General features: G+C 51.3%; 1 long non-coding RNA gene across 1 annotated transcript in view; it reads right to left on the bottom strand.

Annotated features, from left to right (window-relative positions):
- LOC109290435 overlaps positions 1–4,352 on the bottom strand; it is an 11,302-nt gene extending 6,950 nt beyond the window's left edge. Inside the window, exons 1-2 of the long non-coding RNA XR_002095639.1 lie at positions 4,264–4,352; positions 1,702–1,703 (exon numbers count right to left, since the gene is read on the bottom strand). This is a non-coding gene — a long non-coding RNA (uncharacterized LOC109290435). The remainder of the gene's footprint in view (positions 1–1,701; positions 1,704–4,263) is intronic.
- Between the last annotated feature and the right edge of the window lie 3,236 nt (positions 4,353–7,588).

Genomic DNA, 7,588 nt, shown 5'->3' with positions numbered 1-7,588 from the left:
CCCGCCTGCTGCGTCCCGTCACGAGCGCTGACAGGGCCCCAGAGCGCGGCCGGCCCGTGTCCCTGCTTGCCGCGTGCCCCGCGTGCCCGCCTGCAAGGGCCTGTGCGTCCTCTTGCGAGGCGCGGCAGGGCCCGTGTGCCTGGCTGCTGTGTGCTCCATTACAAGGGGTGGCAGAGCCCCATATACACGGTCGCAAGAGTCAGTGTGCCCTGTTACAAGGGACAGCAGGGCCCTGCGTCCCTGCTTGCTGTGTGCCCCATTACAAGGGACAGCAAGGCCCCACATACCCACTTGCAAGGACCCGTGTGCCCCATTACAAGGCACAGCCAGGCCCTGTGTACCTGGTTGCTGCGTGTCCTGTTACAAGGAACAGCAGGGCCTCGTGTGCCTGGTTGCAAGGCCCCGTGTGCCCTGTTACAAGGCACGGCAGGGCCCCGCATACCTGGTTGCTGTGTGCCCCGTTACAAGCGCAGCAGGGCCCTGTGTCCCTGCTTGCTGTGTGCTCCGTTGCAAAGGGTTGCAAGGCCCTGTGCGCCCCATTACAAGGGCCAGCAGGGCCCCGTGTACCTGGTGTGCCCTGCTACAGGGGACAGCAGGGCCCCATATACCCGGTTGCAAGGCCCTGTGTGCCCCATTACAAGAGACAGCAGGGCCCTATGTACCTGGTTCCTGTGTGCCCCATTACAGGGGCTGGCAGGGCCCCATATACCTGGATGCAGCGCCCTGTATGCCACATTACAAGGGACAGCAGAGCCCCATATTCCCAGTTGCAAGGGCCCCGGGGGTGGGGCAGGGCAAGAGGCTGTGGGGGTTAGGTCCCTGCTGGCGCTTGGGCAGTGGTGCTGTGGGGTGGACGTGGGGAGTGGGTGATTCTGAGTGCAGGATTGAGGCCGCGGGCTGGGCCTGGCCTGCACCCCAAGGGCATCCCAGGTCAGTCAGGTCCAGGGCACCTGTCTGAGGGAGGTTCCCAGTGCCATGGCTACGCATTGTAAATCCCTGTGCTGCTGCACCCAGTCAGCAGCAGCTGGTGCTGGGGATGAGCTGCGCCTCTGCTAACCCGCCTTGCCCCCTTGAGAGCAACTGGCACAGCAGTGTCCCTAAGGGTGTGATTTCTTTTGCATTCCTGACCACCACAGCTATGTTAGCAAAGCTGTGGAATATAGACGCAGCCTGTGCTGGCAGCTGTTGGCTTTCCATGGGGTTGCTCCCAGACTAACGGGTATAATTTGCTTTCCAGGTGTCCACTGCGGAAGGCACGTGACCTCCCATGGCCTGGCTCTGAACTGCTGCACGGACCTCAGGTGGTTCGACCACATCGTTCCTTGTGGACTGGAAGGGCTGGGTGTCACCTCCCTGAGCGAGGAGCTTCAGAGGCATGTCACAGTGGATGAAATCCTAGAGCCTTTCCTAGACGCCTTTCAGGAGGCATTTCAGTGCACACTGACATTCCCCGAAGAGCCCGCATGTGACGGCTGAAAGGTATGCCTGAGTGATAAAGATGCTTGCTGAAGATTAGACCAAGTGTTTTTCTGTATTTGTTTAGATATTAAGCTATGGGTTGTTGCTAAAAGCCTAATTAAAGTTTAAGATGTAGTGAGGCCTTGTATAAAGTAAGGCCTAGTAAATTTAGCAAAGCCTAGAAGTAGTGAGGCCCTGTGGCGCAGTTAAAATTACCTTATCAAAGGATTGCAAGGCCTGTACTGCTATTGTTCAGTCTAAGGACAGTTGAAGTAAAAGAAATCTGAGCGGTCGTACGTTATCAGTGTCCTTCAGAAACTAAAAATTAGCTGGAAGATCTGGAAACCATTCAGAAGGAAGATGCAGCTCTGTGAAAAGGGCTAGTTAGCTGTTGTCTGGATCAGTGGGCCCGTAGACCTCAAGGAGCCCAAGAACTGCATTCCAGGGTCCTTCCTGGTACCCCTCGGACAGCGCCAATCTGGGACGCCTGACTTTGCTGAACTTTGTGGAAAGAGGAACTTGCTGTGTATCAGGCATCAGAGGGGACTGCCGATATGTTGCTGATGCAAGTTGCTTTTGTCTGTCATTGTTTGTCTTGTTACTACGCGTAGTTGTGTTTGTTAAGTCAATAAATCTTACCTTTCTACCCCTGACCACGCTCTCAATCCAAACCCTCCACAGGCGGCTGGGACCTAAATTGGCGTCACAAACAGGATTGAGAGGCTCTGGTCTGGAGAGAAAGGGCAGAATGGAAGGAGTTGCGTGGGCCCCGTTAGTGGCTTTGCTTAAGGAGGTGACAGGGATGGAGAATCCCAGATGGGATAAGGATAGGTTGAGACCTGCCTGGAGTGACCCGGGAACTGTACCCGATCATTGGGCTGGGTTTGCTGCTGCTGCCTGGGGTAAGCCTGAGAAGGGGTGCCTGTCGTGGCTGCTGGCAACATGCCTGTGGTTAGGGGCTGAAGAGAATGGCTGGCTCCGGGAGGAGGTCACCCGGCTGAGTAAGGAGTTAAAAGACATGAGAGATTCCAACTGTGAGGTGGTGCGAGCTGCGCAGAGCTGCTTGGAGACATTAGAACAGAGAGAAGGAAAAATTATGATCACCCACGTGGCTGCTTCCCCCCAGAAGAGAGTGCAGTTAGCACAGGCTGTGGAGCCATCCTCCCACAAGTGTCTGTATAGAGATAAACCAGAAGTTGAGCTTTGGGAAGATCAAAGGGATAAGACTGACGGAGTGGAGGAGATTGATGACGAGCCTGGTCCTGAAACACCCCTGTACGTTCCTGCCCAGAGGGAGGAACCTAGCCACGCCTTCCCCGCCCCGAGGGAGAAACTCAGCCAAGTTTTTCCCATGGTGATAACTCATTCAAGGCCGCAAGGAGAGAATCGCCGAACAGAGCTGCATTCCTTCACCCGTGCGGAGATTAAAAATATTCAAAAGCAGCAGAAGTCCAAGCCAGAAGAGCCAGGAATAGACTGGCTAGTTCAAATGCAGAATTTGGATACCTGTACAGATTCAGTTAGGTAAAACTAAAAAGTCAGTTGATATGCTATTAGACACTGGTGCCCAGATGTGCATTTTAGATTCTGCAGATTGGAAGGGGGAGAAAGGAACCCCTTATCAAGTAATTGGAGTCGGAGGCACCATGATATCTGGCATGAGCAACCTTCGTGTTTCCTAATGGCTCTAAGGTAACAGCGGCAGCAGTAATACTTAAAGGGGGACCAAGCTTACTGGTACTTAATGTACTAAGAAGACAGCGGTTTGCCCCTGAACAAGAGAATTGGTAGTTTGGGTGCACAGTGCCTCACCGAGAAACAAAAGAAGCCGCTATAACAGCTGTAACTTGATGTAGCATGATCCCACTAACCCTGCCTCCCATGAAAGGAGTACACAGACCCCAGTATCGAACTCCCCCCGAGGCCACCCAACCTATCCAGTGTATCATAAGTCAGCAGTCACAGGACGGGACTATTATCCGAACCCACTCTCCGTATAACAGTCCAGTGCGGCCAGTGCGCAAGCCAAATGGAAGGTGGTGGCTGACTATTGACTTTCGAGCTTTGAATGCTAATACTAACCCCTTGATGGACACTTGTGCAGCACTGGAAACTCTGCTAGCTGTGTATTCACCACCTATAGAACTACAGAGCAATAACGGCCCTCACTTCCACAACCATTTTGTGTATGACTGGACCGCGAACCATAGCATGTTATGGACATATCACATCCCACACCATCTGCAGTCTAGTGGATTGGTAAAGTGAGCCAATGGCATCCTCAAATGCAATTTGCGGTTGGCCGCTGGCCTAGCTCTTAAAGACTGGGACTTGCACCTGGATCGAGCTATCAATTGGGCCAATAACTGACCCCGTCCAGGAGGTAGCCGCATGCAACATGCCTTTGGATTGGGTGGTCCCCGCGAGTTGGCAGTAGAGTGACCTAGGGGTGGTGAGCTGGGAAAACTCCGGGCAGGAGATTGAGTAGTAGTGAAGTATCCTTGAGATAAATGGGAGAGGACACTATTAGCAAAAAGTATGCATAATACATGGTGGGTATTTAAGTCAGATTCATCTAACGGGAACCAAGCTCCTTGTTGTCTTGTTCCTACAGATTGGATCTGTCCACAAGTGCAGCCATAACCATTCCTCATTGAGCCTGCCACTGGAGATGAGTCCTGCTCTGTCAGCGGTCTGAATCGATTGGCACCATGAAGTGGTGGACTGTTTTGAATGTACTCTTTTTATTAATGCCTTATTGTGTTTCCTGGGTAGGGCATGTCTGCTATCCTTCTTATTACCCACATATTAATGAACTTGCTCCTGAAGACCTCAAGGAGTGGCCTGACCCTGAAGAGCATCCCCCGGAAATGCACTCAGATGGCCTTCACATGGTCCAGCTGCAGTATCCATACTGGAAGAAACCCGCCACCCCAGAACAAGTGAAGTCCTGGTCTCTGAGTAGAAGAAACAGGATAGTTGACTAGCAAAGTGGTAACTGTCAGTGCACCTGTGGCACCAGGTATTACCTTGGGTTCATTCACTACCTGAAGGCTAGAATGGCTGACTGGGAAAAGAGGTGATTGTTGTAGCTCTGCTTGTTTGGGAATTTGTTGTTACATACTTCCCGAGGGGAACCCCGTTGAGCTCAGTGCCCCCGAGTTTGTGTCCCCAATGGTGCATTCTGCATCTGTTCAGCCTCTCGAGCCACTGCGTTTATGGGAGAATCTGCCTCCTCCCGTTCCTATGGCTGGTGGTATGAGGCCCTCCTGTTCCTATAGCAGTGGTGTGAGGCCCACCAGGAGGGAGAGCGCATTACAGGTTGGAACAAAGTTATTACATGGTTTGTGAATCATATCTACACAAAGGCATGGTGGAATTGTACCCACTTCAATACAACCAGAAGAAGGCTGTATCCGCAGGTCTCCATCACTTATCCTCATCCTTTCATACCAGTGGGATTCCTAAGGCAAATCAGTGCTATGATCCTGCCAGGGCAATGCCATTTCATTAACCCGATACAGCATCATCCTGTTTCGCTCTCTGGGAGGTGAAGCATAGTTACAGGCTCCCAAAGAAGGAAGGATAAATGTAATCTGTGAGAAAGCGGGGTGTTCACTACTATCTCTGGCTGTTCCCCCACGGGAGGCGCCGACACTGCCCACGTATAACTCCACATCCTGGTGGAGGTCACAAGTTAAAACCCAACCCTCGTAAATGCTTCGTTGTTCACTGCCGGAGTATTGTTCAGACCAGAACAATGGTATGTCTGAGCTACTTTTCTAAACTGTTCAGCAGGAGCCTGGGTAGCCGAAGGGTTGCTTAGCTGAGAATGGCCAGTCATTTTCCGTTTCGTAAGTGCATTTAAGTCCCACAGACACAGAGATACTCCAGGTTATCTTTGGGACGGACTTAACTTAGCTATGAATGTATGAAACTTGGATAAATCCCAGAAAAACACTGAAGGAGTAGCCAATCTCCAACAGGCAGTAGGTCTTCTCACTAGGGGAGGCATGCTTGAAAGAAAAACGTTAGAGGAATGCAAGGCTTGTACTGCTATTGGTCAGTCTAAGGACAGTAGAAGTAAAAGGAATCTGAGTGGTCGTATGTTATCAGTGTCCTCCAGAAGCTATAAATTAGCTGGAAGATCTGGAAACCATTCAGAAGGAAGATACAGCTCTGTGAAAAGGATTAGTTAGCTGTTGCCTGGATCAGTGGACCTTGAGGAGCCCAAGAACTGCATTCCAGGGTCCTTCCCGGTACCCCTCAGATAGTGCTGATCAGGGATGCCAGACCTCACTGAACTTTGTGGAAAGAGGAACTTGGTGTGTATCAGGCATCAGAGAGGACTGCCAATACATTGCCGACACAAATTGCTTTTGTCTGTCATTGTTTGTCTTGTTACTACGCGTAGTTGTGTTTTTGTTAAGTCAATAGATCTTTCTTACCTTTCTACCCCCCAGTCATACTCTCAATCCTAAACCCTCCGCAGGCAGCTGGGACACCCATGGGCTCGCCCCCCTGGGTGGAAGAAACATGAACATGCCCAGGCACTTCCTGGAAATCCGGCTGGAAAGTTGTATGTATTGCTTCGGGCAGCATATTTAAAAATGGACCTTTAAATATACATGATATGCAGATGCTGGGTGTGTGATCTTGGATGTGTTATTTCAGCTTCTTGGGTCAAACCACATCTGGAACTGAGCAAAAATAAAAGGGTCTGATTTCTCATTTCCATAACCTCACCCTGCATCCTACTGATGGGGTACAGGGCCCCTGAAAGAGGTGCGTATATCATATATGCCAACTATAGGAGGTAAAGATGCTATAGGGAACACGGTCCCGGGACTTTGCCAGGAACTTGTGCTGTGTCTGCCTTGGGGGGAAAGCAGGGGAGGCAGGTGATGTGGGCCCAGCTGGTAGGATCCTGCTGTGCCTGGTTTACAAAGGAAAAGGGATGGACTGGGAGAATGGGGATGGGAGATGAAGCTACCAGGCAGGTGTCTCTCACCAGCACTAATTCACTCAAGATAGCAAGGCTAGGTTTGTATCCTTCAGGGGCTTGGTGATGGAGCAGCTAAGGCTCCTACTGTGGCTCCAGATGCATCACCTCTAGATCATCCCAGACGCATCCATCATCTAGATCATCCCATCCGGCTAGACAAAGCCCTGGCTGGGATGATCTAGTTGGGGCTGGTCCTGCTTGGAGCAGTGGGTTGGACTAGATGTAACTCCTGAGGTCTCTTCCAGCCCTCATTTTTTATGGTTGGATGAAACCTTTCACCTTGCATCATGTCATCTCTTAATATTTTTGGCAAATAACTCCATTTTTTTTATTTATTCGATGTATATGCTGCCTTTCCTCCCCACTGAAAGGCAACTGACAATAAAAGAAAAAATAACTTAAAGGAACAGATAACATATCACAGATGAGGATATATAAGATGTATAATAAAAGGTCCCCAACCAGTGCTCCAGCTTAACCTGGCTTGGTAAACACCTGCCCGTATATAAAGGTGCTAGAAGATGTTCCGGTTTGGGCTGGCATGTGTGGGATAACTGATGCAGACACGTAGTTGTTCGTCATCTGATTGACCCCTGTGAGCTCCCTCCTGGGCTCCCAGTGCCCTGTCATGACCTTGGGGAAGCGCTATTTTGACCCTGGCACCCTCCATCCAACAATCAGGGTCTTAGCAACTCTCGAGCCCTTATTATTATCTCTGGGGGGTTGTTCAGAGAAGCAAAAGGGCTATCCAAACCCTGAGGACAGATGCAGGGGGGCAAGGCATGGGCAATGCATGCACCTTGGGGAGACCGAAGTCTAATTCTTGGCTTAGCTGTGACTCTCTGGAGCCAAACCACGGGCGAATCACTGGGGAGAGATTGTCAAAGGTCCAGGGGGTGTTTGGGCACCCAGGGAAGGTCCCTGGGGTGTGGGTGCACACCCCCTGCGTGGGTCTTAGTCTCAGAGTCCTCACTTCTCTGCGTATACAAGAAGGGTGCAGTAATGGCTGGTAGACGGCCATTGGGTACAGTGGTTATGAGGCCCCTGCACAGGCCGAGGCTGTCCAGGTGAGGCGTGGCTCTTCGGAGCTGCTTATTCAGGCTGTCCTGCCTCAGCCTGGTGGTG

This window comes from Gavialis gangeticus, unplaced genomic scaffold (genome assembly GCF_001723915.1).
Source record: "Gavialis gangeticus isolate Ggan-Ray unplaced genomic scaffold, GavGan_comp1, whole genome shotgun sequence".
NCBI classification, from domain to species: Eukaryota; Metazoa; Chordata; order Crocodylia; family Gavialidae; genus Gavialis; species Gavialis gangeticus.
This window is presented reverse-complemented; position numbering and strand designations above follow the sequence as displayed.